This window comes from Pinus tabuliformis, chromosome 3_1 (assembly GCF_031772625.1).
Source record: "Pinus tabuliformis cultivar Carrire ecotype Pingquan chromosome 3_1, CPIR1, whole genome shotgun sequence".
NCBI lineage: Eukaryota > Viridiplantae > Streptophyta > Pinopsida > Pinales > Pinaceae > Pinus > Pinus tabuliformis.
The window spans coordinates 479951919-479962835 of record NC_142301.1 but is presented as its reverse complement, the minus strand read 5'-3'; positions in this window follow the sequence as shown (position 1 = coordinate 479962835).

The window sequence follows — 10917 nt, the reverse complement described above, 5'->3', positions numbered from 1 at the left end:
CTTCCATTGTCTTTCCACCTCGTTGAATGACTTTGCCATTTGTCATTTCCCACTCAACACACCCTGGTAGTGCATTCACCTACGTTTCAATGCACCTAGGTAGTGTATTTGGGTGCTTTGCAACGCAGGCAGCTAGTGGAGCATCTGAATTGATCCTGATTTGACTAGTTTTGGGCAGTTTCTGGTGGAGAACTTCTGGGAGAAGCTGTCATCTGTTGACCTTGTTTCTTTAGGAGCTGGAACAACATCTTTAGGGACTTAGGATCCCTTGGTCTATGGACATTTCATGCGTATAGCTGTAAGGCACAAAAATGTCTATAACAGTTGCCCCCTAAAGTATGAGGTTGTTTATCGGGTGAAATGCTTTATTAGGAGGATCCGAAGTTCTTTCAATGCTGGGAGGAGACCTGTAATAAGATACAATACAATACATTATTTTCATACTGTTTTCATGATCTAGCTGAGGCGGGCATTCCCATGCTCAGCTTTATAAATTCATTTTTATGTAAATAGGACAGACAATCGTCTGATGGTAGACTGATGATCTTGATGAAATCATCATCCTTTTGGTAGGATGACTATCTGTGCTGCAATGTTGTACATGTAAATTTCTTTATTTTTCCTGAATATATATCGCATCCCGGATGGATGAAACTAGATCTGGGGTCTTCAATCTCGCTCGATCTTCACTCTAAGTACAAGTCGATCCATGTGAGAAATGTTTTGAAGTCGAACATGGAAAGACATCGCTTGATTACCAGTCAATGATGTAAACTGTTAACAAGCGTGAGAGGAATCACCGATAATGATAATGACCCTCAAGGTACTGCAGTACAATTCACGTGGTGTGAATAAAGGACTTGGCGTCGAACACCACGCAAAATCTTTCGGTCAAAGGTCATTGATGTATACCTGTCGTCGGAAGTGAGAAACTTGCCATTGAGGCATGCAAGCTTCAAAGTACTGAAGGGGTGTTCCTAGATCAACTTCTTGGATAATGAGCTGATGTCGACAAGAAGCGATCCGTCAAAGGAGGGCCTTGATGTATCCCACATCAATGACATGGAACGGAGCAAATGATTTTGATGGAGGTGAAAACGATCTGATGATATATGGTTCAGGGTGGCGGTCATGAAAGAATGAAGTATAATGTATGGTAGTGGATGGGACATGGGTGACTTCTCTGGATGACGTCTCTTGAACATATCGGTGACACTTATATGATGGATTGGTAGCATTTACCCCAAAGGTGGATGGTATGGCGAGACCATGGTGATGTGATCGGTGAATGAAACAACCCAACCTGACTCAGGCACGGAGTGGAAGTGTCATGTTCAAGAGCGACTTGCTACCAATAAAGTTTCTTTGAGTTTCTTCCCAATTTTTCCCAGTCATTGCTAACCAGTACCTCTTTATTTTTTTCAAGCTTGAGGAGGATAACATATGCTTGTTATATAATTTGCCCTTCGGGCAAACCCATCACTATGTTTTAACGAGCCTAGCGATAGTGAAACTTGTTCTCGTCTAAAGACAAGTTTGTTGCTATTAATCTTTTTTAACAAGTCTAACGACAAAGATAACTCGGTCCTTTTCATTTTGAGAGAGTCTGAAAAGGTGTGTAAAGGTAACTCCGGAAGTCCTTTTTCGTCATCTAATCCCTTAAGTCTGAAAAAGTATAAAACAATACAGAAGGGATGAATTTTCGATAGTTTTAACGAGCCGAACAATACAAGCGCTCGATATTTTTGTGCAATAATCCCTCAGGTCCAAAAAGATTAAAATCTAGAGGAGGGATAGCACTTCCGGTCGCTTTAACGAGCTGGAAGGCCAAAACTCGGCAATCTTTTCATATTTTACGAGTCAGATGAAAAGAGCTTAAAGAAGACTCATCTTTTGAGGAATGAGTGATACAAGGGGTAGCAACAAATTCCAGGTAAGGGTTGGAATTTTCCAAGCACGGCAGTGTCACAAGGATGGCTAGTGAAATCACTCTTCGCAGCTGTTCCTCAAAATGGGTAAATAATCAAATGGAGGTGAACGATCGGCTAATGGAAAAGTGGAGGTGATGGTGCAAACACGACCAAGGCTTTAATGGCTGATAATGTTACATTCACGGTGGTTGTTTACCGGAGGATAGTTCATTTTTTAACGAGCTTAAACAAGGATTGAAACACTTGCTCGATCTTATGTTTATTTTTTAACGAGCATGAACTATGTGCTAAAACTGCTCGATTAATCCAGTCATATGATAAGAATGTCTCATATAAAAATGGAAACTTTTAGATTTTTGTCGCACATCCTTTCTTTATACAAGTTTGGTGATGACTAATCCTACGAGTTTAAAGGGTTAGCCTACAGGTTTAAAGGGAGGACCTAAAAATTTAAAAAATAAATAGCCGCCCCTTGCTTGCACTCCAAAAGGTTTGCATGCCCCCAGGTATAAAACAGAGTTTCGAGGTCTCCCTCTATTCGAGCTGACGAAATTTTCATTTTATCAGGAAGTGCCACCCTTTATTCAAGCTGACAAAACATTCGTTTTATCAGGAAGGGTACTACCTCTTATAGGTTACCCAAAGATTGTTCTATTCACACAACAAATAAAACACTTCTTTGGCAATGTCTACCGAAATAGACAAAGGTGAGTGACAACGAGCACCAAACACATAACTTTGAAAAAAGAATCTTATTCTAGAACAACCCCTCTTCCAATCACGGACGCGGTATGGACTAGTCATATTCTCCCGCGGAAACCTACTCTATACCCAAAGTTTTCCTGCCGAAGCAGACCACGACGCATGCCCCTTGGGCTCCAGTCATATCCCTCCGAATTACTCGCGCTCATCGGGAGGACGGACTGTGGGTTGAGACATTTCTTGCGTGAAGAGACCATTTAGGGATGGTATATGACTATTTGCGATGCGTGATCCGGGAAATGAAAGCTGGTCGACGAGCTTGACCACTCTTCCTTCGTGCGGAAAACACATTACTCTAAAGAGTGAGGAGACGATGGCTCCCATGCAATATATATAGTCTCGTCCAAGGAGTAGGTTATAATCCAAGGGTCCTTGAACGACCATCACGTTCATTTGAATGGTCTTCCCTTTCAATGTTATGGGCACATTGGGGAGGATCCCTAAAGGTCGACTGGTTCCTTTATCAAAGCCTGTCAGATTTCTCATCTCAGGCAAAAGTGATGGCGAACCAAGTGCTTTCCAAGCAATAGAGGAAAGGATACTCACAGATGCCCCCTCATCAATGATGGTGCCAGCCATGACCATTCTGTATATTTGAACGATAATTCGGAATGGTATGCTTGCTGGCAAATGGGGTCTGCCTAGTTGGTTCCAGTCGAAGGATACAACTAGGTTGCTTGGTGGTGGGACCGAGTAGACAGTCGGGTATGATTCTGATGAACTTCCTTCCTGCGATAAAGGAATGGGTGGATTGCCCCCGTGTTCATCGGAGTCTATGTTGATGAAGAGAATTTGGACGGTGTCATCCTTATCCTCTTCAGTGACTGTATCATTCAAAGATAAAACCTCTGAAGGCAAGACTGGGTCAACTGCCGCCTCGAACTTTTGACTTTCGTCTGGTATGGATTCAGTTGGTTTATCTTCAATGATAGACGCTTCAGCTGACCACTTGAGCGGGCCAGTTGGATTATCAACTAACGAAGGACTCGGCAAGAGTTTTTTATATCCAGGACGAAGTCGTAACGGTGAAACCGGACGATCTTCCAAGACTCTGTTAGCCTCGTCTAAGAAGGGACAACGGTGGAGGGCATGGTCGCCTTCGCACAATCTACAGGGAGGTCTAGCTCTCCCATTTTGTCCTGGGACTTCACTTTCGCTAGTTGACGGTGTGCTTTCAACATGGCCATCAGAGGTTGACGACACCGGATGGTGCAAACGGGGAGACCAGTCCCTTAGTATCCGAGGGATGCAAGGGAAATCTCTGTGAAAGTGGTCTCCCTTGTAAATGACACATGGCGATTTAGGTCTGGTCAGTGCTGTGTGTGGATTTTCATTAGACGACACTTGTTTTCCCTTATTTGCCTTTGGCTCCTTCTTTTTTTTTCTCTTTCTTCTTCTTTTCCTTTTTCTCCTTAAGAACTTATTTTTTAGCTTTACCACTCCCGTCATGTGAAGAGGAAGGAAGAGAGGAAGAATTAGAGGAAGTAGAAGGTTGGTGGGAAATTCTAGACTCGTCTAACTGCTGATTCGAATGTTCAGGAATAGTGGTGTTCTAAACGAGATTGGTTGAGAAGAGCCAGACCGGCAAGCCAATTGTCAGTCCTAGAAGCGACAATGTGGCCATATGGGGCGCACCAACATCTCCCCAAGAGGAGAAGGACTAGGATTTCCACCAAGGGGAATTCCTTGGTTGGTAGGCTCCATTTTCTCAACCTAAAGATCAACGCAGGAAAAAGGGTATGAATATTCCGTTTAAAATAAATTTTAACGACGCTTGGACACAACTTGCTTTTTCAATTTTAAAGAGTCGAGAAAAAGCAAAAGATGACTCTAGTCTCCTTCGATTTTTAATGAGCCTGAAGTGAGAAGTGCTCAGATGGACCTTTTCCGCTAAGGAGTCTGAAAAGGAACGAAAGGGACTGCTCTGGAGTTCTAGGTAGAGGGTGTGCCAAACCAATCGCAAAACCGCAGAATACCTTTTAGGGTACGGGCGGTCAATCTTCCCGAATGCTGTGTTCAGTGCATTGCGATCAGTAGGGCGGCCGACACATCTTCCAATGGATATAGGTTTTGAGCCTATAGGGGTCTCCCAATATATACTCGACGGTACGTGGGAGCACAATCCATACTGGCACTTATCGTCTCTCAGGAGGAATCACCCAACCATCAGTGAGGCCAACAGTTACTAGGTTTTACGACGTCGGAACACGTCTCTAGCTTAGACCTCTATGTTGTCCATTAAATTACAAAGCGTTGTTAAGTTCATTCAATTTATTTTAGGTTGATCTTTCTTAGAAGTTTTCCTTTTTGGATCACCACGAGATGTAGATACAATTCCTAAATGCTGTCTAAAGATGATAAGCAAGCTTTTATCTCTTTTCAACAATGAAAATCCTAGCTACAAGGGGAAAAGAAAGACACAATCATTTCTCAAAGAGCATAGAGCACACTGTAAATGCACTTTTCCTAAATCAAATCATACAAACTGTCAAAATGAAAATGCACATATGCATGTATTTGTTTTCACTTTCTTAATATTAACGCCTAAAGAGAAAGTTGTTGTACAAATTTGAATTCGATTTCAAGTGAAAAACACAAACAAGCTTCTTTTTCGAAATGAACAAAGTAGAGACAATTATGACACTTTATGATTTTGAAATAAACACTTGTTTCGACACTAGAAATTCACAAATTCACACCAAAAGACAAAAGTAAAAGCGTAATCAATTGTCAACAGCAAACAAACTTACTCCTAAGATCAAAACGACACTTACGACAGGTCTAGATCTAAGGGCGACAGTATGACTAGTTTACTTTTGTAATGGGAAACTGAAATTGATGTAACAAATACAGTTTCTTTTATACAACTGAGGCAGAATTGAGGCAAAGAAAAGGGGTTTTCAGATAGGTACACACACTGATAACAGGCTGCAAAAATCAGAGATAAAACTGAACAAAATGAAGCAAAGAACCACAGCTGCGCAGGGCAAAGGCTGATCAACGCACCTGTTACACAGAGAAACTGAATTGCAGCGCAGGTAGCCCTCTCGGGACCTGCGTTGAAATGCAAAACCTCTTCACAGACCCTGCGCTGAAGCAGAAACGTGAATTGTCTCTGGGTTCTGGGTCACGGTTTGCAGTTTAATCTATGGTTTTTGGCCAAATAAAAGCTATCAATAAGGTACAATTAGAGGGATGATTTAAAGGAGGACTAAGAGCTATCACAAAGGGAAATTAGAGCATTTTTGGATCAGCTGTTCAGATCATAAACAGGCCAGTGAATGGACTAGAGTAGCAGATCTCTACTTTGCATTTGTAAATGGCAAATGCTGTTCGATTCGGCACTCCTGAGTTTATGCGGAGAACAACAATGGAAACACAAATAAACTAACTAGATACGATCCCCAGTGGAGTCGCCAATTTTTTGTTGGGAAAAGTATCTATTCAGAACACCCCTATCCCACTCTAAGGTGTGACAGTGCCTTAGCAACAAACAAGGAAAACTACTTTCATATTCTTCTTTATGAAATGTAAACGAAGAGGAAGGATGTAACTAACCTGTGTCTTTCGCTAGTTTGTTGATCCAATGGCTCTCCTCTTTGTTTGCTTCCCGCTGCCTACTCCCTTACTGGTCTAGCTTCACCAAGTTCCTGCAAGATCACAGAAGAGGAAATCTACACAAAAGACATAGATTTACATTCATAACTAGCTTAGGATCAGATTTAAGCTAAACATGCAAATATAACAAAGCATCATTAATACGCAGCATGTAGGAGAAACTCAAATAGTTTTATTGATATAATAAGAAAGTCCAAGAGGAGATACAACCAAGTGAGTCCCGATCCAGCATCTACCTCCCAGTAAAGGAATCCCTTCCTCACCTCCAACAAAGCATAAATCACCCAATGCACTAATCTCAATCTCAAACCAACAACAATTCTCTGCAAAGTACAAAATTCCAGCCTCTGGATCTCTGGGATGAGGGATCCATATATAGATGTAAGTAGAGAGGATGAGTCAGCTTATGTTTTGACTTGTGGCTTCTCTTTGTTAGTTCTTGCTTCCACTTGGAGGCTGAGAGCCTCTTACTCATCACTGGTCCAATTCAGTGAGGCAAGTGTCATTGGAGAAGATTCTGGAAGCTTCCATTGTCTTTCCACCTCGTTGAATGACTTTTCCATTTGTCATTTCCAGCTCAACGCACCCTGGTAGTACATTCACCTGCATTGCAACGCACCTAGCCAGTGTATTTGGGTGCTTTGCAACGCAGGCAGCTAGTGGAGCATCTAAATTGATCCTGATTTGACTAGTTTTGGGCAGTTTCTGGTGGAGAACTTCTGGGAGAAGCTGTCATTTGTTGACCTTGTTTCTTTAGGAGCTGGAACAACATCTTTAGGGACTTAGTATCGCTTGGTTTATGGACATTTCATTCTTATAGCTGTAAGGCACAAAAATGTCTATAACAACATGTCAGGCCTCCCTTCCACTAGGCATGGAAATAACTGTGTTTTTGTGGTCGTTGACAGGTTCTCGAAGATGGCCATTATGGCGGCCTGCAAGAAGAATATCACAACAGAAGCCACTGCTAAACTCTTCTTTGAATGAGTATGGGTACACTTTAGGATCCCATAGTCTATCATTTCGGATCGGGACAGTAGGTTCCTCAGTACATTTTGGTCTAGCCTCTGGTCGATGCTGGACACCAAACTCACTAATTCCACAGCCTTCCATCCTCCAACTGATGGGCAGACTGAGGTCGTCAACAGGATGATCGTACACATTCTATGCATGTACAACTCAAAGCATCCACGCACATGGGACGAGAGCCTCCCCTATGTTCAGCACAGCTACAACCGGGCTGTCCACAGCTCGACTGACCACAACCCTTTTCAGGTGGGATTGGGATTCCAGCCACTATGTCCCATCAATGTGGCCATCCCATTTGCAGCTACTCACGTAGATTCGGCTCATGTCCAGTCTGAAACGGATAAGGCAAACAACTTCATTGAGCACATCCAACATATTCGCCAGCAGGTCCATGACATTATGGAGAAATCAAATGCCAAGTACAAGCAGCGACATGATCAACATCGGGTGCTACACAAGTTTCGAGTGGGCGACAAATTCTGGTTGCATTTGCAAAAGGAACGCCTTACCGGAGCCTATCGGAAACTCAGACCACTCCGATATGGACCTTACACCATTACCAAGGATGTGGGAGAGAATGCATTTGAGCTCAGCATTCCCCCATTCCTTGGCCTGCACCCGGTGTTCAATGTCGACCGCCTTCGGCCATACTTTCCACCATTACTAGACACATCCGACATTGCAGAACAACTCACACCCACAGAGTTAAATCCAGCTTGCATGGAACAAGCTGCAACTGGTCGGATCATGGACACACAGATCAAGCACACTCGCCAGCAGAATATCCAACTATATCGAGTTGTCAAAGCAGGACAACTCCTTCATGAGGGCAAGTGGATCACCAAGGACCAAGTGCAGCAGAAGTTCCCTCATCTCATGGAGGAACTCAACGCAATGGGGACCATTGCTTCCTAAGCGGGGAGGAATGATCTAGGTGGATATTGGTGGCCACCGGCTAATTCCACTTGGATCCCCTCTAATGCTTCTTATAGTTTTTTTCAATTTCCTTAATTATAGCACAATTTACTATTTTTAGCAGTTTTTCGGGTCCTAAACTTCCAGAGCCGTTTTGAGGCCCTAAACGACGTTTTTTGGGAAATCCACCGCCAACGATTTTTCTAAGAAAAATCATCTTTTCTGTCCTATTCCTCGGAGAGATCTTTCCAACGGGCTATCATGCACGTCAAACGGAGATAGTACGACCAATTCGCGACCCCGGGAAGTTGATGTACCAACTTACCCAAAAACGGGGCCCACAATTTGGCGTTTCATCTTCTAGGGTTAGGTTTTGGAATGTGAAGGGTTTTCCATTGTTTCTCAACAATAAATAGGCCTTCACGCCTCATTGTAAGACAGTTCAGAGGCATGTAGCCACCACATCTCTTCTCAGAGATAAGCTACCATCGCCCTAGCTGGTTTATTTCCATTTCTGTTTGTAAGCATATTTCAGTATTTTACAGTAATGAATTGAGGTATTATTTCCGCTGCATATATGTCTTTATGGTTATCTCTGTATTTTATTGCATTCCTGTTTAAATTCGGATCACAACCGTACTTAAACCAGTTTATCCTATATGCATCTGAACCGTAGTTTGAATGGTGGATCCAGACGGTGGTAAAGATGTCTGAGGAGTAGATACAGAAACAGTAGAAACCGGAGCTGTCGATACTCCAGAAGTAGGTGGGGTAGATGGAACAGATGTTGCGGTAGTTGCAGCAGTCGTTTGAGATGGAGTACGAGGCGCAGTAGGCCCAGACTGTGAAACTACCGAAGGTACAGAAGTTTGAATGTTAGACTGGACTGGTTGCTGGGGTGAACCAGAAACTAAGGGTTGTCCAGTTTGAGATGACAACTGTACACCTGGCTGCAACACCTGTTGAGTTTGCGATGGATCCCACACTATGTTCATTCTGGGATATTGACCCATAATAGGTTGAGAATATTGAGGACCATAACCAGGTTGAGGGTAGGTTGGATAGTTGAAAGGTACATTTCCCATCCCTTGAACATAAGATTGACCTTGGGGTGGTTGGAAACCTTGGTTCGAGTACTGACCTTGGGGTAGATATCCCTAAGGCACGTACTGATACTGGGGTTGACCTTGAGGTATAAATTGATACTGGGGTTGACCTTGGAGTACATATTGAGTCTAGGGTTGACCTTAAGGAATGTATTGTACCATAGGCACGTACTGTCCTTGAGGTTGCCCCCCAGATGCAAATTGTGTACCTTGAGGCTGTCCCCCAGGTGTTAAATAAGGCTGCCCTCCAGGCTGTAACTGGCCACCTTGAGGTTGAGAATTGGGAATAGAACCTAACATCATAAGAATGTCTTCTACGCTCAACGGTTTTGCACCATTTCTTCCAGTGAATAGCCCTTGTTCAATGGGTTGAGGAGATGCTCCCGAAAAAGTACCAGAAAGTGACTGATACCCAACGGGAACAGAAGGACCGCCGTACAAAAAATATTCAGGCGATTGAGTAAACATGGACGACTGACCTGACATATTTATGGGAGTATAGAAACCTCTAGGATGATAAGGAGTATGAGGTGGTGAAAAACTTAACACTGAATTTTCCAAATAATTAGTCAAAGAAAGATACCAAGTAGTACTTCTAGGTGAAATGTAAATAATTGATTCACGCTCCCTTAGATCAATAACAGGTTGATTTTCCGGGATAAGGATGCCTACTTCTTCTTCCGGAGCAAGTTCTTCAATAGCTATTAAACCAGAAGGAAGATTTTCGGTGATTACTCTTTCTACCCTAGGTGAATTAGGACCACTAGAAGTTGGAGAGACAAACCCCGATGTTGGAGTAACAGGCTCAGATATCTCAGGTTCTTCACCTATATTGATGAGCCCCAAAAATGTACAATTATTTGGGCTCATTCAACCTCCTAATTTGACTTAGTCCACCATTCTCATTTGTTTATTGCATTTTTTTTATTATTTTTATGTTAATAGAGTGAATTTGGTTAGTCATTATGCCAACAAGTCTAATGGGTGCTTTGTGTAGCCTTTTTGGTCAACTTGCAGACAAAATTGAAGGTCTTAATGAGCACTTGGCAGCCAAATTCGTGGGAGAACAAGCTAGAGGATTTGTAGGAAGGTGTCCCCCTCATTTATGGGCCCTTACCTCGAATTCTCCACCATCAGCTCGGAGTTCAAAGGCCACCAAATCAATGAGCACAAGGGCAGCCAAGCAAGTCAAGTGGGACTGCTGTTAACTACAAGTCTTGGGCAGCCAAGTCCCTAAATTTTTGGAAGACTGTTGGGTCCTCAAATTGTATAAATAAGAGGGCTTAAGACCTCATTTCAGTTAGTCATTTTGGGGAGCTAGTTGGTAGTCATTTTGTAGCTAGTAGTTAGTCATTTTGTAATTCGATTTGTAGGCCATGGATTAGCTTTGCTTTCAGCTCATTCTCAAGCTCTCCTTGTGGACAACTTTGTTGTAACTTTTCATTCTTGTTTAATAAATATGAATCCAGCTTTGCACCAGCTGTAAATCTCTCTTGGGAGGCTATAGCTCTTGGGGTTGGGCCCATCTCAAGCGCCCAGTACCTCCCTTGTTTATC